The 22,315-nt window shown below is 42.1% G+C and overlaps 1 pseudogene; it reads right to left on the reverse strand.

The window, feature by feature from the left end:
* Positions 1-892: 892 nt before the first annotated feature.
* Positions 893-1,011, reverse strand: LOC112478605 (annotated as a pseudogene).
* Between the last annotated feature and the right edge of the window lie 21,304 nt (positions 1,012-22,315).

The raw sequence follows: 22,315 nt of genomic DNA on the forward strand, positions 1-22,315 counted from the left end.
CGAGGAAAGGATCTATTCCAAGCCTGTCTCCTTGGCTCGTGGAAGGCTGTCTTTTCCCTGTGTCTCTTTACATTATTTTCCCTCTATGTGTGTCTATCTTTGTGTCCAAATTTCTCCTTTTTATAAGAATCCCAGCCATATCGAATTAGGGATTGCCCGGATGACCTCATTTTACCTGGATTACCTCCGTAAAGACCCTCTCTCCAGATAAGGTTCAGATAGGTGCAAATAAGGTCACATGCTGAGGTATTGGGGGTCAGGACCCCAACATATCCTTTTTTTTTTTTTTTGGCAGGGTGGGAGGGGACGCAATTCAACTCATAACACAAGCCTATAAATGCTGTGCACATGGGCTTGAGAGGTGGGCTACAACTGGATCTGCTGTGGCTTCTTTCCTAACTCAGGAGCTCTGGCTGCTCCAGGGAGGAGGAGAGAGAAGGAATGGCCACTGGTGATTTTGGTTCTGACTCTGGCCATTTCTACTTTGTCTGTTGTGAGAGATTCTAGATTGGTGGTTCTTAACCATGAGTGTGCAGCCCATGGTTATATGGTCGCTGGAGACGTTTGCTAAACTGCTTTATGGAATCAGAATCTCTGGGGTTTTTCAGCAAGCACCCCAGGTAACGCTGATGAAGGCAGCCCGCATTTTGAGAAACAGTGATTCAGAAGGTGCCCTCTGCTAGGCAAGATTTATGACCCTTTGGGAATTCAGGGGCCACACTTAACATTTAACAAATTAGAAACCCCTCAAGGTAAGGCCCTCTAAATATTGGCATAGCTCAATTTTTTTTTTTTTTATTTTTTAATTTTTTTTAGCGAGGTAACCCTTGGTTGACCTCACAGATTGCAAGGACCTTGTCGGCTTACAATCCCTTATTTTTTATTTTATTTATGCCTACAGTACCTTGTCTTCCTAGGCAGTCTCCCATCCAAGTGCTAACCAGGCCCGACCCTGCTTAGCTTCCGAGATCAGACGGGATCGGGCTTGTTCAGGGTGGCATGGTAGACGGCATGGCTCAGTTTTGAATAGTACATATAAAGATTGCAGCATATAGCGTTATTTCGCCCAGTTTTTCTTTGGTTAGTTGAATGTTTGATAAATACATTTATTTTTACAAGAGTTGGAAAATTTCAGAATTGTTAATGATTTGTATGTGGTTCAATAAAGTGTTTAAAAAAGGTTTAAACACATTGGAACACAGTGGGTGTTTTTTTCCACGAAATATTCTATTTTTAATTCTAAAATATTTTAAATACACAAATACATCGAAAATAATAAATCCAACAGGGTCATGTTTTTAAAGGCTCCCAGATGTGGTAATTAAACACAATGATTTATAGATAAGGGAGAGACTATGGTCTTATCTCGCTCTAAATGCATGTTTTACTAATGAAATTTCCTGTCTTGTTAGTGGAGAGAAAATAGTACATAATTGGTTGCTGTGACACAAATTGGTTGTTTTGGTATTTAGGAAAAATACATCACAGCTGTATTTATCTTTATATGCTCATATGCACCTATTCATTTGCCTTGCTTATGATTAAGGATTCAGCATTTCTGGTAGGCACAGCCCATTGCCTGGTGAGACCTGGGGCAAGGCCTTAGGTTACTGCATTCACAGCCCAGGAATAATGATGGTCTGTACGTCATTCAGAAGCTTGTCGGGGGACTGCACGAAGTAATATGTGAAAAGTGCTTAGAGAGTAGGCCTCCTGCCCAACAGTAATTGAGCTCTTGAGGGGGATGGGCTCTTCCATTCTGCTTAGATCTGCCCCCTCGTGGGTACCCCACCTTTTTACACACACCTCTTTGTGTTTCTCAGATCCCCCGGTGAAAATCATGACTCACTCTCTCTGTCTCCTGGAGCACTCACTTCACTCTTACTTGGCTTGGGTTTGGCTGGACCAGGTGGGACAGGCATCTGTCTCCCCATCAGTGTCATCTCCAAGGGAGCAGGATTTTCCTTGTGTCACTTTAAGTACACATGCTCCATTCCTTGCCGCAGTACAGATGTTAACCAAAGTGACAAGAATTGAGTTGAACTAGCATCTCTGATTTATTGTGTTGTAAATAATGTCTTCTAAATCCTATATAAAGAATTCCACTTTTTTTCTTTGTTTACCTCACCTGTTGGCAATCATTTCCATTTGGTTTTCTTTCCCTGATTTTCTCTGTGTGGTTATCCTTGCACAACAGACACTGCTAATTCTGACAGTTTTTCAAGGGCACACCACCTTATTCTGTTTCCTTCTGCTCTGTCTCCGAAGGCTGCCCTGGCATGGCCCAGACTTTAAGACAACTTTTCCTTTCTCCCTGCCAATTTTAGAATCTTTCTGCTCAACATCATCTGATAGAGATTTGGGACTAAATAAAATGAATGTTGTATGATTTTCCCTGTAATTTTAGATCTCCAAATACTGCTCTTGGCCAACTGCACTGTTCCCTGTGGTTTTTCACTCCACCACATTTGAGTAATATTGTTGGCACGGACGTAAGTAAACAGTTTGTGAAATGTCGTGTTTTGTGAATTAGGAGATGGATGGGCTGGTTTGTGACCGCATGCCTTTGATTCTGCTGGACTAGAAGGAAGATGAGTTTGGTCAATGGATGGGAAGACAAATTGGAGAAAAGTGTTGCTATCTGAATTTGATGTGGTCAGCTTTTCTAAAGTGATAAAATCAGTTATTCAGAGATGAGGATGAAATGGCTGGAGTGGGATCTTCAGAGGTATTTTGGTAGCAAATTAAGGGACAGTCTTCACAGAGGAGATCAGATGTAACCAGTAAAAAGCCGCTGGAGGAAAATAGGTAATAAAACAAGGAAAATATGATAATAAAGATCTTTTGTCTTTATGGACTTAAAATTGATATTTCTTATAGGATTACCAAACAACTCCAGTCTCACTTTCCATCTTGTAAGAACTTCATTTCATTGTTATTACAAATTAAAAGTAGAATCTCTAGCCTGTCACCTGTATTATGTATGTTATTTTAACACCATATCAAGCGAAGGGTTAATAATTAACATCTTCAAAACATATTTCATTGTAAAAGCTATTTAAATTGGCTAAGGCATACAACCTCACCTTGATGAATCATATCTACATTGATTCAAGAGTAGGGGGGACTTCTCCCTCTGCCAGACCGATGAATTAACTTCCTAGGCTTTTTTCAACCTGAATGAAATGAACAGGGAGATTGCCGTTCATTACCCAGCTTAATTCAGTGCATTCTTCTGACTATCAGACATACATGTTCTCTTTGAACACTTTTCACATTGTGTCACACTCGTGTGTGTGTGTGTGTGTGGTTGGCTTCTCAGCTTGAATGTGACCTCCATGAGGGCAGGGATCATACATAGCCATCTTTTTATCCTCAGTACCTGGTAAGTTCACAGAGATCTTTATGGAATGAGTGAACGGATTTATTTGTTGCAGTTTCACTGAGCCCTTGCGTACTAGGTACTGGCACACAGAGGTGTTCGGTACTATGAAGAAAATAAAGCAGGGTGATAGGCAAGAGAGTGGTGGGCGTTAGAGGAATAGGATGTGTTCTGGGAAGGTCTCTGTGAGGAAGGGACTTATGAGACTTGGGTGATACGAAAGGGTCTGGAGGAGGTGTGTTTTAGGCCAAGAGAATAGCTAGCATAAAGGCCCTGGGGTGGGGATAGGCCTGGCCTGATGCAGAGACCCAGAAGTGAGTGTCGTTGAGTCATCAGTGAGGGCTAGAGTAACAGGTGATAAGGGAGACAGGGCCAGATCCCCAGTCAGGTCTTATAGGCTGTGTAAGGCCATAAATAAGATCATAAAGGGGACTTAGAAATGCAAGTGGATTTTATTATTAAGGAATTGGTATTTTTCAGCATTTCTTTGAAGACATGGAAGAAGGATGTTTTAAATAGAACATTCAATCATCTTTACCGCTATTTTTATATTTTAAAAATTCATTTTCAATTACAGTTAACATTCAGTATTATTTTATATTAGTTTCAGGTATACAGCACAGTGGTTAGACATTTATCTAATTTACAGAGTTATCCCCCTGATTAGTCTAGTACCCATCTGGCACTATACATAGTTGTTACAGTGTTATTTACTACATTTCCCTGTGCTGTGCTGTACATCCTCTTGACTATTTTGTAACTATCAATTTGTGCTTCTTAATCCTTTAACCTTTTTCACCCATCCCACCAATCCTTTCATCTGGCAACCATCAATATGTTCTCTATGAGTCTGTTTCTGTTTTGTTTATTTATTTTGTTCTTTAGATTATACATATAATCTAAACAAGATTTTAGATCATATGGCATTTTTCTTTCTCTGTCTGACTTACTTCACTTAGCATGGTAGCCTCTAGGTCCATCCATGTTGTTACAAATAATAAGATTTCATTCTTTTTTATGGCCAAGTGATAGTCCATTGTATATATGTAGCACATCTTCTTTATTGATGGACACAGGTTGCTTCCATATCTTGGCTATTGTATACGAAATGTTCTTTTTTGTCTTCTGTTTTAGAGCCTTTGTTTTAAAGTCTTTTTTTTGTCTAAGTGTTGCTACCCCAGCTTTTTTTAAATTGGTTGCATGAAATATCTTTTTCCATTCCTTTACTTTGAGTCTGTTTGTATCTTAAGATATGAAGTGGGTCTCTTGCAGACAGTGTATGTACGGGCCTTGTTTTCTTATCCATTCAGCCACCCTATACCTTTTGATTTGAGCATTTACTCTATTTACGTTTAAAGCAATTATTGATAAGTACATAGTTATCGCCATTTTATTATTCATATTTATGTTCTTTTTTTCCCACCTCCTTTTTCTTAAAGAAGTTCCTTTAACATTTCGTGTAATACTGGTTTGGCAGTGATGAATTCCTTTAACTTTTTCTTGTCTGGGAAGCTCTGTTTCCATTTTAAATAATAGCCTTGCTGGGTAGAGTAATCTTGTTTGTAGATACTTGCTTTTCCTTGCTTTAAATATTTTGTGTTATTCCTTTCTGGTCTAAAGTTTCTGTTGAGAAATCAGCTGACAATCTTATGGGAATTCCCTTGTAGGTAACTAACTGGTTTTTCTCTTACTTCTTTTAAGATTCTGTCTTTGTCTTTAACCTTTGGCGTTTTAATTATGATATGTCTTGGTGTGGGTCTCTTTGGATTCATCTTGTTTGGGACTCTCTGAGCTTCCTGGACTTGTATGTCTATTTCCTTCTCCAGGTTAGGGAGGTTTTCTGTCATTATTTCTTCAAATAGGTTCTCAATCCCTTGTTCTCTCTCTTCTTCTTTTGGTACTTCTATGATGTAAATGTTGTTAGGCTTGATGTTGTCATATAGGTCCCTTAAACTAACCTCATTTAAACAATTTTTTCCATTTTGCTTTTCCTATTTGGTGTTTTCTGCTACCTGTCTTCCAAATTGCTGATTTGATCCTTTGCTTCATCTAATCTGCTGTTGATTCCTTCTAGTGTATTCTTCATTTCAGTTATTGTAGTCTTCATTTCTGACTGGTTCTTTTTACATGGTTTTTGTGTCTTTTTTACACTTACTATATCTTTGTTGAAGTTCTCAGTAAGTTCCTTAAGCATCCACATAGCCAGAGTTTTGAACTCTGTTTCTGGTAGATTGCCTCTGCTTAATTTAGTTCGTTTTTCTGGAATTTTCTCCTTTCTTTTCATTTGAGACATGTTTCTTTGTTTCCTCATTTTGACTGTCTCTCTGTATTTGTTTTTATGTATTAGACGTTTCTGCTACATCTCCCAGTCTTTGCAGGGTGGCCTTATGTAGTAGGTGTCCTATGGGGCTCAGTGGTACAGTTTCTCATGTCACTTGAGCCAGATGCACCAGGATTGTCCCTTGTATGGGATGGTTGTTCCCTCATGTTTTAGTTGAGTCTCGGTTACTGTTGGCACATTAATGGATGGGATGGACCCTGAGGATGACTGGCTGTGAGGATTGGCCACAACCACAGCCGCTTTGTGGGGACTGACTCCTCGGATTTGCCTTAGTGGGCTCCGGTGCCTGCTGAGACCCCTCTTTATGTGTGCTGCTTGTGGACTTGTGGAACTAATTGGGTGGCGTTCTGCTGTGGTCTGAAGCCAGCCCCTGAGTGTGTTGGTTTGGGGGGGTCTTGGGGTCAGCTGCTTCCTGTGACTGGCCTGGGGCTATCTGGTTGGAGTTACAGTGTTCTGCAGCTGATCTTGATCACTGCCTGTACTGGACTTGGAGGCGCATGAGAGACCACACTGTGAACCGAGGCTGGCAGGCTGCCACCAATGCTGGGCCTGGGGAAGCTCAGCAAAAGGCCTAGGGAACCCCAAGGCCTGCCGCTGCCTGCTGGCCACCAGTTGCTGAAGAGCCTCCTGTGGGGTGAGTTGGATGGGTGGGTGGGGTCCCAGGGAGTCACTAGGAGAGAGCCAGGGGATTTCGCCAGGCCAAGGAAGATTCAGATTTGGCTGTGTTGCGGGGAGGGCTCAATACAGGGGCAACGGTGGCTGTCCGGTGGCTGTCCTTCCAGACCTCGCCCTGAAGCCACTCATCTCAGTCTCTCTCTATAGGTCTCTGGCTCCTCCCAAGCCACTGTCTCAGAGTGAGTGCCTGGGAGTGAGACAGGCAGTGCACAGCCTTTCTGAGAAATGCCCGGGTTTCCCGCAGCCTTTTGTCTCACCTAGATGGAGGGAATCCCCATTGATTTTCGCAGCCAGATGTTGTGGGGGCTCCTCTTTCTGGCACGGTGCTTCAGGCTCCCCAGCCAGGCATGGAGCTGGGACCCCTCCCTCTTCAGGGGGTACCGCTGTAGCTGAGATATCCCTTCCGGTTCTCCTTTGCTGCTATTTTTCATTGATAAGTAAAACTGCGTATGGGATAATGAAGTACCCAAAGCCACACACAGGTTATTATCGTAGCCTGATTGCCAGCATTGTGCCCAGATCGCCAGACTAACCCCGTGCAGGTTGGAAACGCCCCTCCCCCAATACCTTTGTGGAGCTGTGGCAGAAAGGTGACACTTTCACCAAAGCCACAAGGCTAGACTTAGGATGAAACTTTGAGAGTTAGAAAAAGTCTCTGGTCACAGCTGTGTTAAAAAGCAAATTAGTAGAGATCCTCACACGGTACTAAATACAAAATAAAATGCCAAATCCTTTAAAAACTAAAGATAACAATCCCAATCTAGTGAGCATGGAAAATTCACAGAGAACAGTTATGATGTGTTAAAGTGAGAGTGTAAAATTTTTGGAATATGTGTAAATGCTGTTCTGAGGTTTTATTCACCTCCCACCCCCTGTATCTAATTTACAGTTTGTGGGGTGAGTCCAAAGTAGGTGCAAGGGCAGCCTCTGCTGGGCGTCTTGGGCAGTTACTCACCATCTCTGGGCGATTTTGTTCCTGTTTGTTATGAGGTTAATAGCACCAAATGGCTACATTTCCAATTTTGTAGTAAATATCAAATAAAATATGATTCATGAAAATGTTCCCCAAAAGAGCCATGTAAACATAAGGTGATATTTCTAATAAAGTTTTTTTGGTCATTTTATGAAAATTTTCTCTATAATGTGTTGGTATATTTCTTGTATTGAAAAATAGAATGCTTCATGTGTTTCAGTGGGATTTTGATGATTACAGATCTCATGTCTCAGGTCTTTTAAGTCGATCATTCCATTTACTGATGGTTTATGGTGTTTTGGGGGCACTTCCTGGAAGCTGGTTTGAAAATATGCAGAAATAGCTAAATCCCCACTTTAATCTCCCTCCCTGCAATGTGATTTGCTTTATTCCCCTAAAAATAGAATGCAGGCAAAGGCTAGAAAACTTCTTTTGAGAAAGCTATTTCTTTCTTTCTTACAGTGATAATGAAAAGGTAATGTTAGCCCAAAATACCTTAGTAATCGGAGGTGAAGTAATATAGATGATAAGTAAATTAAAGGCAGGGACCCTGTTTTGTTTTATGTTTTATCCATTAGGAAGTTGGCCTACACAGCAGTTCTGTGTGTACAGTGGACCCTCAGTAAGGTTTCTTGATTAATAAGCATTACAAGTCCCTTTTGTTTCTGAGAGAAAGACCAGCTGAAATTCCCTTAGATTATGTTATTAAGCGGTTCCTTTTGTTATGAGAGAATGAATATTATCGCACACCTCCCTGTGGAACAGTTTGTAATGCTCAGTTTTGAGTATTAGAGGCTCTTTCTCTGATAAAATTGCCCCATTCCATCCTATAATACAGACTACTTTATGGCACTTCACAGAGGCCTAGTGTGGTTCCCAAAGTGTGGTCCCTGGACCAGGGCAGCAGCATCACCTGGGAACTTGTCAGAAATGCAAGTTCTCGGGCTCTGCCCTAGACCTGCTGAATCAGAAACTGGGCATGTGGCCCAGGATTCTATGTTCTAACAAGCCCTCTAGGCGATGCTAATACAGCCAGGCTTTGAGAAGCACTGCTCTAGCTGAACCTTCTCCTCTGTTTCAACTCCTCTGCTCCGTTGTTCATGCGTGGAGGGAGGAGGGGTCCAGGGAAACTGTGTCCTTTGGGCCGAAGGCCTTGGGGACTAGAAGCTTATGTTTTCTGTTCCTTCCCCATGGAATGGAGCATTTCCCTGGTGGGAACCTTGTGATCTGAGCAGCGGCAGCTTGCGTGTCACTGTGCATTTCCATTCTGTATGCTCACCACGGGGACCAGAGAAGCCATTTTGCTATCCAGTGAATGTGAGTTTCGTACCTTTGTAGCTCCTAGTTCTGTTGTGTTCTTTAACATGGAAAATGCTTAAATCGCACTTCAAATTCTTCAAAGCTGTATTTATGAAGATTGCAGGCCTAGGACGACCCCCCCGCCCCCATCACAATCTCCTGTGGGATGTAACAAATGCAGGCTGTGGGGCTTTACCCCAGACCTACCAATTGAAACTCCCAGGCGTGACCCCATGACCCTCGTGTTCATGAGCACCCAGCTGACCAATCCACACTGAAGCTTGAGGACCCTGGGTTTAAAGTGGGAGTGCTGGAGTAAAAGATGTCAAAGGCAAGGGATGATGAGAAAGGTATTGCAAAATTAACAAAAGCAGAAGCAGATGCGACCTTTTATTGTACTAGCAGGTGCCATTACGCGTTTCCAGAACAGCTTAAAAGTGGAGGGAAGAGCAAGTTCTTGTCCAGAACATGCCCTTAGTGTTGGCAGGACAGAATTTTTTGTATGAAGACGAGGAAGCTCAGATTGGAAGGGAGCTGCTTGGCCTTTCCTTGGGGTCCTGCTGACACAGTCCTGGAAGTCGCTTGAAGCGTGCATTACATGTTTGGAAATAGCCCAGTTAGAAATTTCAGCAATGACACATGCTTTCGTTAGCTGAAGAAAGAACTGGTTTGTTTGTCCTGTGAAAATGGGACTATGTATCTTGTTTTTCCTTTCTGCAAAATAAATTAAGGCAAAGACACTTTACCTTGAGTGTTGAAGAAAACCTAGGTCTTTAAAAAAATGTTTGTTCCTAAGTAGAAAGATACTTTTTTTAGGGGGCGAGGAGGAAGCTTATTTAAATCATGGGTTACTGTGTTTATATATATTTTTTCAGAATATAAATTTTATTTATAGATTTATTTATTTAAATTAATTAATTTTTATGATGACATTGGTTAATGAAATCCGATGTTTCAGCTGTACATTTTAACAGTAAGGCATATATATATATATTTACATTGTGTATTCACCTCTCATAATTAGATTTCTTTCTGTCACCACATATTTGACCCCTTTTATCCTCCCCCCTTCCTCCCACCCTCTGGTAACCTCTAGTCTATAGTTCATGTCCATGAGTCTCTGTTTATTTGTCCTGTTCATTTGTTGCTTTTAGGTTTATATTCCACATATAAGTGGTATCATGTGGTTTTCAACTTTTTCTGTCTGGCTTATTTTGCTTGGCATGATTATCTCGAGGTCTATCCATGTTGTCGCAAATAGCAGTATTTCATCTTTTCTTATGGCTGAGTAATATTCCATTGTATTGTGTTAGTATTTATATCTCGTTAAATGTAAATATTGTATTCTTTTTTCCCAATATAAGCATGTAGCGATTTCCAAATACTTTCATGTTACTTTTGATGAAACATCAAAATGTTTAAATACCACGTAGACAAAGCTACAATCTTAAGACAATGCTGCTCAAGTTTTGAAAAGACCCAGATTTGAGGAATTGCTTAAAAACATGGATTTAAAAAAAAACTTTAGTTCTCACTCCTTCAATCTCAGTATGGATAAACACTTTAAAAAATTGCTACCATTTTTACAGTTGAATTTTCTCTGCATATGTTCTTAGAGATCTTTTTCTTATATTTGCCTCACCTTTCAGTTCACTAACTTTTTATGAAGTGCTTGCTGTGTAGAAGACATATCATGGGCGAAGAAGACAATAAAGACCCTGCTCCGTGGAGCTTATAGTCTCTTTCTGAAGGAAGGACAGAGCTAATTTGAGGCTTTCTAAGGGTGTTTTCTGCTATCAGTTGCAGGTGCGAAAAGGTACCTTTTATCTTTCCTGTTCATAGTACATGGTAGATACTCAAATATTTTTTAAAAACGAATGAATGAATTCTAACCTTGGTGGGTCAATTAATTGAGTCTTATAAACATAGAAGATTGAATTTGATTTGTCTGTATTTCTGAGGTAAACTTAGACTTTCAGCAGTCAGGCAGAGGATCAGCTGGGGCTTTTAGGATGATGTTGGTGAGGAAATGGATTGACTGGAGGATAATGCAGAGGCAGCCAGGGCCCAGTGGAGTGGGTGTCTGCAGGGTGTGGTGGAGAGGGGGAGTACTATTAGGCTGTGTTAGGCAGGATCCTTTGGTTGTAAGGGAAAGATACAGAGACTGGCTAAAGGAAAAGAGGCTGTTTATTGCCAGTTAACTGGGGGGCCTGAGGTTTATGCTGGCTATAGGCCTTGCTGCATCTAGGAGTTCAAATGGTCATATCAGGACCAAATCGGCTGCATAATTTGCAGGGCCCAGTGCAAAATGAGAATGTGGGAGCCTTTGTTAAAAAACATTGACCAAACAGTATGTTAAGTGTTAGCTACTGTGAATTTCTAAGGATGAAGATTAACAACTGAGTGTAAGTCTTACATTTGACCATTTGGGAGCTGCTTTGTTGATCTAATGCTTATTCTGTGCCTGGGCAGTTGACAGAAGTCCTTGGCCAATTAATTCACAGTCTCATGTATTATCGTGATCTCCGGGCATCACACAGGGCTGGAGTACTTCTAGAGCTCACATTTGATTTTCAAATGTCAACCCAGTGATGAATGTTCATATCAGGTCATATGGAGAGAAAGTATTGGTTCTATAAAAAATATTTTTTAAGTTTGATTTTAGTTTCAGTAACTTTCCTATGAAGTTCTAATGGAGTTCCATCTTAAACATTTCACTTAGAAGCACATGGAGTGAGTTTCCCAAGGCTTAACCCTATTGGGTTGGAGTCATATTATTATTTATTCTATATTGTTTACATGAAGACTGGTATTTGGGTCATGAACCACATTTTCATGAATTTGGATGCTTTTCATGTAGGTTTCTTGAATGCCCTTTTTTTGGTGGCTGTTTTATAAACTATTAAATGAAATGTGTGTGGGGGAGTCATCTTCAGATTACCTCGAGGGTCTGATTCTTAGCACAGCATCACAAAGCAGCTATATGGAGAAAAGTACTATGTTTTATTAGTAATTTTTATGACTCAGTTTGGTGTTATGATTCTACCTGTCCATGCAGCATTTTCATCTGGGTCAGAGACAGACTAAAATAACTAAGCTTTTGGGTGACACATAAAGAAAGATGCATGTAAGGGTTTTCCATGAAGAAATTAGTCATTCCTTTAACTGTATGAAGGCCGTGGAGTGCTATCCTGTCTCTCGGGACCAGAAGCATTTGTTCATCTCTCACGGATAAACAGTTTACTACTTTCAAAGACCGCTGTAGCTACTCCTGCTGTCTCGGAGTAGCATTGTATAGTTAATAAAGGTAGCTGCAGCAGATTTTTGAAAGCGTGATGACAAAATTGTGACTTGAGAAGAAAGTGCTTATTATTCTCTTTTGCTTGAATTTGTTACTTATGTTGCTTTTTATCTGCTATCACAGATCTTGTTGCTAAAAGTTACAAAACAAATATGATCTCATATTAGCTTATCTTTCTTTTTTAGTATATGCCTATGTAAATACCTGTAACTACAGAGTATTTAAACCAACACATTTTTTAAACGAACCGTAGGTGTCCAGATTTTCATTAATCGTTCTTCTTGGTTCGTTACACACTATCATTTTTCCTTGCAAACAGACGTTTATGATTCTAATGACTTGAATATTTTTTCTTGATTTATAGTGGTATAATTTAATTTTTCACCAAAGTTTATAAAATAATTATCACTCGAACTATCAGAATATTAAGCGGGATTTTGGTGGGTTCAGAAAATGTTTTACATCACACATCGACTTTCATGATAGCAGTGAGGGTTGGGGATCAGAGGTTGAACTCATTGGCTTCTTTGACTTTTTATTGTGCAACTGCAGGGTTCTGTGACACATTGCTGCTTGGCTAAGTGACATGGGGTAAGGTTTCAGGGAACCGTTTTCAGTTATAACATGACAGAACATGCTTGTCATCTTCAGCGGGCATTCTGATAATGGGAAGTGGGCAGCTTCGAATCCTATTTGGTAATGATCGAGGAAGTCAGTCATCTACTCTAGCTACCTCGTCCTTATTCCAACCCAGGAATTGTCCAGGCACCTCCTCCACGGGCCAGTTAGACTATACTTGAATTCTCATAGAGACAAGAAGCTCATTTCTTCATGACCAACCCTTTTCTTTCATGACAACTTTAATTGTGAAAAGTAAAATTGATTTTGTAGAGCTTAAATGTGCTTCCTTATAACTTCCATTCATTTGCTAGTATTGTTGGTTTCTACTTGTGGATGATAGAAAGAACCTAATATTTTAAAGCATAAGGAATTCTTTGAGATATTCATAGAGTTGGAAGCATTGCGTATAATTTCTGACCTTTGTGTTTTCTCGGCAAGCTTCTCCTTAATGGCATCGTACAACATCTGCTCGACTCAGCAAGTATTTGTTGAGTGTCAGTTACATGCAAGGTGCTCTCTTCAGTGTTAGGGTGGACGATGTGGGGACACAAGGGTGAGCTGGTTCCTGCTACCCAGGAGTATGCTGCCATGTGAAGTGTATCGGAGGAGCGTGCAGGTTGCTGCAAGAAGGAAACCAAGTGCCACTGGGATTCCAAGGACATTGATGTCAAACTCAGCTGCGTTAGACAAGTTCCAGAGCAGGATTGGGAGGGAATCAAGGTAGGTGGGTAGGATGTTTTTGCAGGAGGAGTCTGGGAGAAGGGCATGCTGGGCAGACAGACCCGTGTGAACAAAAGCCCAGGGGCGGAAGCATGAATTGTGTCCGCAGGGTGGAAGTCTGATTTACTCAGCTTATAGGATGATTGTAGAGAAATGGATGACGATAAGGAGGAAAGGGTAGGTTGAGCCAAGGGCTGGGGGAGGCTTGGTCCAGCAGCACCATGATGCCACTGCAAGAGGACAGACCTGGATTTGAATCCAGGCATTGTCGCGGAGCCTCTGCGTCCCAATCTGAAAATGGAAATCTGTGTCCATTGTAAGGACTGCAGGCCCTGTAAGTAATAATCCAGCAGAGGCTTGGTATATGACAGCTGTTAGGATTTCTGAATTTGATAGGCTTCTCTAAGCTGGAAGTGACACAGCACAGCCTGCAGTGGGGTGCAGGGCAGTATGCAGAGGAAGACTGCCTCAAGTCAGAAAGGAAGGTGGTGGCAGCTGGGAATGGAAGCATGGGGGCAGACATGTCGATTAAGGAGGTGAGATCAGATTTAACGTTTTGGGCAGGAGGAAGAGGTGAAAGAGATCACCTTAGGATTTTGTGGGGGAAGGAGGGCAGGAGGGCAGGCAAGAAGGGTTAGTTTGGTATTGGGCATGTTGAGACAGAGGTCCGTTAGGTAGAAAGAGAGGCTGGGCCCCAGGAGGGGCTGTGGAGCTGGAAAAACTCAGCGGAGGGATGGTTGCTGAATCCAAGGGAGTGTGCTCGGGATGCAGGTGGGAGCAGGCGCCATGAGGCCCAGTTGCATGGATCTGCAGCCCAGCCTCGGGCGTGGACCGGAGGAGCCAGAACCCAAAGGGGGCTCATTTAAAAGCAAAGAAAGGAATGAATTCAAGGAACACAGTGAAAGGAGAATTAGCGGAGACAGGATGACAAATGATTCCCAGTGTCTTAGAGTTCTCAGGCAAAAACCAACACAATCGTCACATTGTACACACACACACACACACACACACACACACACACACACACACACACTCACACTCATATATACAAGTTCAGTCCAAACACTTTCTGTGATTTATGCCAGTTAGTTTCCTCAGAACAACCCTTCAGGAAATCCTCTGCCCTCCTAGAGAATGTGTCTATATTTAGAAGACTTTTAGAGAAAACCTATTGTTAAATTTTAGTTTGCCGGCTAATCACTGAGAGACTGTAGAAATGTAAATCACACGTCCTGTAGTGAGTGGGCAGTGGGAAGAAGGCTGCCCTTTTTGTTCTGTTGGATACCATGAGGCAAAAACCTGACGTCCTTTGTGACCCCAAGGAACCGGAGAAGGGCATTGCCGGAAAGCACTGCAGGGACCACCCAGCCTGACCGTTGTGTAAAGGATGATGAGACAGGCCCAGAGCGCTGTGACTGGCCCGGGGTTGCACAGCTCATTGGAGGCAGAGCCTGTAGCTTGATGTGGGGCGTTCCTGCTGCTTGACGTAACCCATTCATCCCAGGCCAGGCCCTTTGGGCTACATTCCTCGGTGGATGGCCCAGACAAAAGGGGTCTTCAGCTAGGAGAGTGTGTATATGTCCCTGCGTGTGTAGGGCGTTATTCAGAGACTGGACCGTCCAACTACAGAATTTGAGAGCTGGATTGTGGGAGAGAGCAGTGGACAGCGCCCAGTGATTCCTACGATGCCCTTGTAATTGTTAGAACTTTGTAACAAGTGGCCCATGGGGGAAAGTGCTTAAACATGGAGCATGAACTCCTTGTCATTGGAAGTCCTTAAGTTGAAGCTGAATATCCCCCTGCTCAAGTTATCAGCAGTTAACATTACCCAAGGACTGACTGTGTGCCTCTCAGAATTCTGTGCGTTTTCCGGGAATTATGTCTCCTTCTGTCCTCTTAGTGTTTTTATGAGATGGGTATGATTATTATACTGATTTTATAGATGAGACTGAGGCACCAGAGAGATTAAGTAACCAAGGTGACATAGCCAGTGAGTGTTAGAAACAGGATCATACCCATCTTTAGACCCCAGAGCCAGCAAGCTTATTCTGCGCTGCTGGTTCTCAGTGTTCAGTGCACATTGGAGTCTCTTGGGAGGATTTTTAAAAATCCCAGTTCTGAGGCTACTTCTCAGACCAGTTGAATCAGACTCTCTGGGGGTAGGAACTGCACGAATATATATACACACACACATGCACACACACACACACATATACATACACATATACATACACACACATACGTATTTATATATATATGTCTATATATACATATACATATATATATAGGTACATATATATATATATAGATATGTATATATATTTAAAACCCCTCAGATGATTTCAGTTTGGCAAGGCTGAGAACCATTGAAGTAAGCCATAGCTGGTGGAGCTATTTAGGCTAGTGCTTCTCCTGGAGGCCATGTTCAAATGCCGATTCTGATCCAGAAGTTCTGGGGTGGACATGGGGTGCTGCATTTCTTACAGGTGCCTGATGATGCTATGCCCCTGGTCTTTGAGTTTCCTTTATTGGCTGAAGGCTAATCATCAAGGTCCCTTCTAACTCTAACATTTTTATGGCTGTACAGTTGGAACTGTCATGTGTTTGTGATTTTACTAAGTGACAGACTTCCGCTAAGTATACTATATAAATTATCTCTTGTCCTCTCGACAACCTCCAAAGTGATATAAAGAACTCAAGGAGGTATCACGTTCCCCGTTTTAGAGATGAAGAAGTCGAGGCCTGAGCTTTGCCAGAACCCTAACCCGGGTCTTCTGAATCTAACACCTGCATGATTAACTCTGCTGCTTTCCCTTACACATATAGATTTGGTCCCGAAAAAAGCTCCTATGGCATTGTCTTTCTTTTCTATTCCCATGGGGTAGGTTTGGAACCTTAGAGAAAAGGCTGCCAGGAAACCCAGCAGTTATCTGGAACTTTTCTAGTTCCAAGTGGCTGTTTTCTCTCTTCCTTATCTTGGACCTGGTACTGGTTTATGAGAAAATGTCGGAGGTAGGCAGTGGTTGCATTTTATGAACTACGTTTATGATGTTCAGATGCTGTTTCCAGTAACATTTGCTGTCAGTACCAGAAAGGCTCATTGCATTTGCAAGATGCAGGACTGATGGACCACATTAGTCCCTTGAGAAGCTTGCTGAGCTGTACTGCTTGGTTATCTCCCCAGGTGTAGGAATCGTACGGATTAGGCCTGGTGACCTATTTTTGAAGGCTCCCCAAACTGTTTTGGTGTGCACTGATATTTAAAAACCACGGTTTCCATGCTACTCAAAATGTGGTTCCTGGACCGTCAGCCTAGGCGTCACTTGAGAACTTGTTAGTAGTACAAATTTTGGGGCCCCATGCAACACATATTGAATTAAGATTGTAGGGTGGGCCCAGTAATCTGTGTTTAACAAGCCTTCCACATGATTGTAAAGTGAGAATCACAGGATCATTGCTACTCATTGTGACCCATGGGCCAATGCTTCATTGTCATCTGGGAGCTTGATGGAGATACAGGGCTTTAGGCCCCACCTTTACCTACTAAGTCAAAATTTTCATTTTAACCAGATCTGTGCACGTTCACATTTGAGAAGCCCTGCTCCAGACAGCGGTTTTCTTCCCTGGTTGTGCACCATAATGTGAGTGACATAGAAAATACCAGTGCCTGCTCCTACCAGAGTAACTAAGGCAGAATCTGCGAGGCTTGGCGGGGTCTACATAGCTAGTTTTTAAAGTCCCTCAGATGATTCTAATGGAAAACATAGCGTCGAGACCCACCAGTCAAAGCCTTGGTGCCTAGTTGTCCACAGTCCTGTTCTCACAGTTCAGGGATAAGACTGTGAAAAGGAGTCAGAGCCCGAGCCATGCCTCCTTCCTGCTCCTCTGGTGTCCCAGAATGTGACCAGACACCAGGCTCTGGGAGTGAAGGCTCAGGGACTGGCCCAGAGCACTCTGCCTGAAGAGATCAGGAAGGATAAGTGCTCTTCATATTTTTAGATAAGGGAACGAGGATTGAGAGAGAGAAATTGAAAGAGGGTAGGGTAGGGAAATTAGAGGGATGGCAATTAGAGAGGTGGAAATTAGAGGGATGGAATCTGTTATCTGGCCTCAGGCCACAGTGCTTCTCATCCCTGATGCACAGAAGAACCACCTTAAGAATGCAGAGTCCTGGGCTCTACTCCGGAGAGCCAGCATCAGTAGGGCTTGGGAGGGGCCCAGGAATTAGCATGAACAAGCTCCCCAAAATGATTCTGCTGTGAAAGTCTGAGGGCCCTGCTCTACGACATACATGGCTCAAAGGCTCTGATGTGGCTGATCATCAGGATTTCGCAGAGAAACTGGAAAACACAGGTCCCCAGGCTCCATCCCCAGTGTTTCTAATTCAGTAGGCCTGGCGAAGTCCCCAGAATCAGCATTTTAATAAGCAGCCCTTTTGCTTTTCAAACTGTACTCTCTGAATCCCTCAGGATTCCACTGAAATATACATCAGGGGCTACCAAGGGGGAGAGGTAAGAGGAGAAGCAAGGGGTGTCTGTGCGTAGGGGGAGCGGGGCTCAAACACTCAGTCCTGCTTTATCTGTTTTGTACAGTAAGCCTCAGTGTAAAACTGCATTTGAAGAGAGGGTTTTACTTTTTATAAAATTTTGAAAATGAGTCATGGCTGTCCATGGGTTCAGGACCTCTGACGTTGACAGCGTTCAAGCCACAGTTCAGGGCAGCTTCTCTGCCTTATGACCACCCATCCCTGCTGTCACTTTCTCTTTCAATTCCTGAGCCTCCTTGTACCTTGCCCATAACGCTTGCCATCATTTGTATTACGGGGTTTCCTGACTGCCTTTTGCCCCAAGTACCAAACTACTTTGCAGCTAATGGAATGCTGTGCACCCCAGAAATGCCCTTGGCACAGATCATAGTACCTTAAGACAGTGACACTAAAATTTTACTGCGGCTGTCACATTTTTCATGCTTGTTAAAGCCCAGATTGCTAGACTCCACGTGTCACTAGAGCTTGCATTTCTAGTGAGGTCCCAGATGATGCTCATGCTGCTGGTCCAGGGACCACACAAAGAACTACTGCCTTAGGATTCAATAATGTTGATACACCCGGGGCTCAGTTCTCCTGCTAGATGCATTTTCTCATTGGGTAACTTTTCCTTTGGTGTTGAAGGTATATGAAGAGAGGAAGTGTCTTGCCTGAAGAGTAAACAGTAAGTGGCCTGAAGAGCTCAGTGTAAATTAGGATTGGGGCTCAGTCCCGTATGTACTCATTAGGTTTTGCTGGGCTCCCCACCAAGCTGACAACCATTTACAACGTGGTTTCTGCAGGAAAGTACATTGCACAGTGTGTTCCCTTGCCTCTCATCACATAGACCCTACCAAAAAGGGTCGTGGCAGTGACAAGGATCTGGCAATAGCTTCTTGTGACCCAGGGCTTGGTCATGTGAGGGTATCACAAACCCTCGTCGAACACTGGTTAAGTAAGGTAAATGTTTTCTCTTCCCTGAAATAAGTAGTAAAAAGATGAAACTTTCCTGTGTTAAGCAGTCTTTTCAAGGACCCTCCTCCTGAGGGTCTCACACTCTTGCATAGAACCGGGCATGGTGGTTAGGCAGAGTGAGGTGTCTTCCCAGTGGCCAAGCAGAGGCAGGCTCGTGGTCCCTGCCTTCGGGGTCAGAAGTTATCACCAGTCACTGGTGGAAAATCCTCCTCAGCTGTTGAGCAGTTTGACCAGGCAAATGCCTATAATTATTGTTGCATTAAGAAAATGATAGCCCCTGAGCCTCTGTAGCGTTTCGGCTCTGTGCCAGAATATATCTAATTTTGGTTTTCAGCAGTACACCTGGACGATGACACTTCTCGAACGAATGCAATGGTTTAGTTAATGAGGTAATTACATTCGTGCAGGCGATGGGGCTGGCGTCTGTGGGATGGTGCAAGGAAAATGTGTGTGTTCAGTATTCATAGGATGGGATCTGGCGAAACCACCTCCCCTTTCCTGCCCGTGAGGATGGGCTCGGAACTGTCTGAGAAGGAGGATGAATATTTCCAAGCAAGTTGAACACAGCTGCTGAGAGGCAGTGTTTGGAAGTGCTCTGGAAGGGTAGGGCCGGGCCTGTGCTCTGCAGGGCTCTTGGGGGTAGAGATTCCAGCCCTTTTTATTCTGCCCACTGAAGGAGATAGAAGATAACCAAAAACATAACAAGAGGCCCTGGGCATGACGTTTTAAAAAACTATTCTTACCGCTGTCCCGTTTGTAGGCCTGCCCTATTCCACCCTGGGCTGACACTTTTGAAACACCAGATTACGTTTTGTTCTTCCCTCCTAGAATCACATGAATAGAATAATAAAAACTAATAATTTTGCTGGGTTTTCTATGTTCTAGAACCTATGCTAGTTGCTTAACTTTGGGGTGGGTTGTGTTATGGTGAAGTTGCATCATTCATACACTTAATGAGCTCGAATGACTATGTGTGGTTGGCAGAGGGAGAGAGATTATGTTTAAACAAAGAAATGGTGACCTATTTAAATACAGAAAGATGTTTTGAGAGACAGTATGTTGGCTGTGCTAAACAGATTTGCAAGAGTAATTTTGATTATAGGTGACTTTCATCTTGGGTGCTGATGTAACTCCAATCCTGGCTCCTCCCCAAAATGTGACCCAACTTATTACTATCTCCATTGTACAGATGTTGCAGTCGAAGCTTAAAAAGGTTAAATAATTTGCCAAAGGTCTTGCAGCCAGTATGCGATGAAACTCAGATTTAAACCTAGGCATTCCTACTCCAAAGTTCATGCTCTTTGCCAGTACTGGGACATGCTCGAATATACTCAGAGCTGTGTAAGCAGGTGATGGAGGAACTTGAAAAGTGCTCATACAAGGGGTAGCTGCAGGAATGGGTATATTGAATCAGGAGAAAAGTCATAGGCTGGATGGTAGGACTTTCTTTAAATACTGTGGAAAGAGGAGTTAATGAATGAAAGCTATGGGCAGACAGATTTTAACTCGAAATAAGGAAAAGTCTTTTTACGGAGCTTTTCAAAGATGACCTGGACTGTTTGCGGGTGGAGATCTTTATTGGAGGTGCTTGACTTAGGTAGAGAGATTGTAGGGGAATTTTAATCCTTGAACAAGGTCCCGCTTGTTCTGAGAGTCTGTGACTTAAACTTTGACCACAGCTGGGCCAACTTATTTGAACTTGTCCTAGATTTCCTTGAGCCTTATGATAAGCTGTCTAATGGAATTGCCTTACATGGGCACAGTGATTTTGTTTTAAACAGCTTTATGGAGATGGAATTCATCCATTTAAAGTGTACAGTGGTGGTTTTTTTTTTGTGCGTGTGCATTACATTATTTAAAAAATTGTGGTAAAATATATGTAACTATATAACATAAAATTTGTAAAACAGTGCTCAGTTGTAGGTAGTATTATTAAAGATGAGTATTCTTCTGTACTTGGTAACTTGGCCAGGAAATCACTAGAAACCTGGCCTTGTCTTTGACCATATTCAATACTTGAAAATGCGTAGGTATGGAGCCCTGTGCTGGGTCTTCTCCCTGCTTTGTAGGATTCATGAGGTTGTTAATCATATCTATGCTAATTTTTATTTTGAAGACTTGATCACACCATGACAATTTTAAGTGTTAATGCAGGGTAATGTAGCGTGGTAGAATTAGCAAAAGCTGGAAATAAGATATGGTATCTTTTCTTCAGGAAGACTGTTTCAGCTATCTATTCCTGCAAGACAAATTACCCTAACACTTAAGGGCTTAAAACAAACATCATTATTTATTTACTCATGATTTTGCAATTTGGCAGGGCTCAGTAGGGATGGCTTATTTCTGTACTATGTGGCATCAGCTTGAGAGTGGATTTTCTTCCAGGATAGAGCACTCACGTAGCTGGCAAGATGATGCTGACTATTGTTGGTTGGGAGCTCAGCAGTGGCTATTCATTGGGGGCCTCAGCTCTTTTCCGTACAGGCCTCTCCATGTGGTTGGCTGGACTTCCTCATAACATGGCGGCTAAGTTCCAAGAGGGAAAAACTGTTGCTTCCTGGCCTTTTTAATGCCTGGGCTCAGAGGTCTCAAATGGCACTTCTGCATTTCTTTGGTAGGACAGTCACAGACCCAGCTGAGGTTCAAGGGGGAGGGAAAATAGGCTCTACCTTGTGATGGGAGGGGCGGCATGTACTGATAGGGAGGGGTGGAATTTTTGGGCACTATCTTTAGAGTTACAGAAAACTACAATAGTCCTTTTTTCTTTCTTCCTCATTCTCAATCCACAGAAGGCAGCCCCTAATTATGGTTTGAGCTGGTGATGATAAATAATGGGAAGAAATCTATGAAAAATACAAAAGTGGGTTCTAAGAATAACATGATCTTCAGGGAATTGTGGCTTAAGATTTAATTACTGCATAGTCAATCCGTTAAACAGGCAGCTGTGAGAGATTCATGATTATGATATTTTTCACAACTCTATTAAAATCTCTATATTCATAATTGTTATGTAATGTTTCCTTATTTTCTGTTTTTAGTCATGTTTTTCCAGAATTGATTAGCAGAAAATTTAGCAGTTCTATTTTATAAGTAAACCGACAAATATACCTACTATTAACGTAAATCGTTTTTTCATGGCATTTCTTGAACAATAAAAAGAATTACTTGGATTACATCTTTAGGAGAACATAAAAACATTAAGAATTTGGGAATAGTAACACCCAGTTATCATCATCCATTGTATAACAACAAGTTAGGCATAATGTTTTAGATGGGAGTAGTTAATTTATTTTTAATGTTGACAACTTCCAACAGAAAAATAATTCTTGTTAATTTCTGTTCTTAATAATTATTTAAATTTCTCTTTTTTTACTGATTACTCTTTTTAATTATTTAAATGATTACACTTATTTTTTTATTTTTGAAGTGATCAGAGATTATAGAAGGGATCTAAGAGATCAATTAAGTAAAAAATTTAAATGCATATGGAAGCTAGGCCCAGT

Source organism: Pteropus alecto, unplaced genomic scaffold (genome assembly GCF_000325575.1).
Source record: "Pteropus alecto unplaced genomic scaffold, ASM32557v1 scaffold61, whole genome shotgun sequence".
NCBI lineage: Eukaryota > Metazoa > Chordata > Mammalia > Chiroptera > Pteropodidae > Pteropus > Pteropus alecto.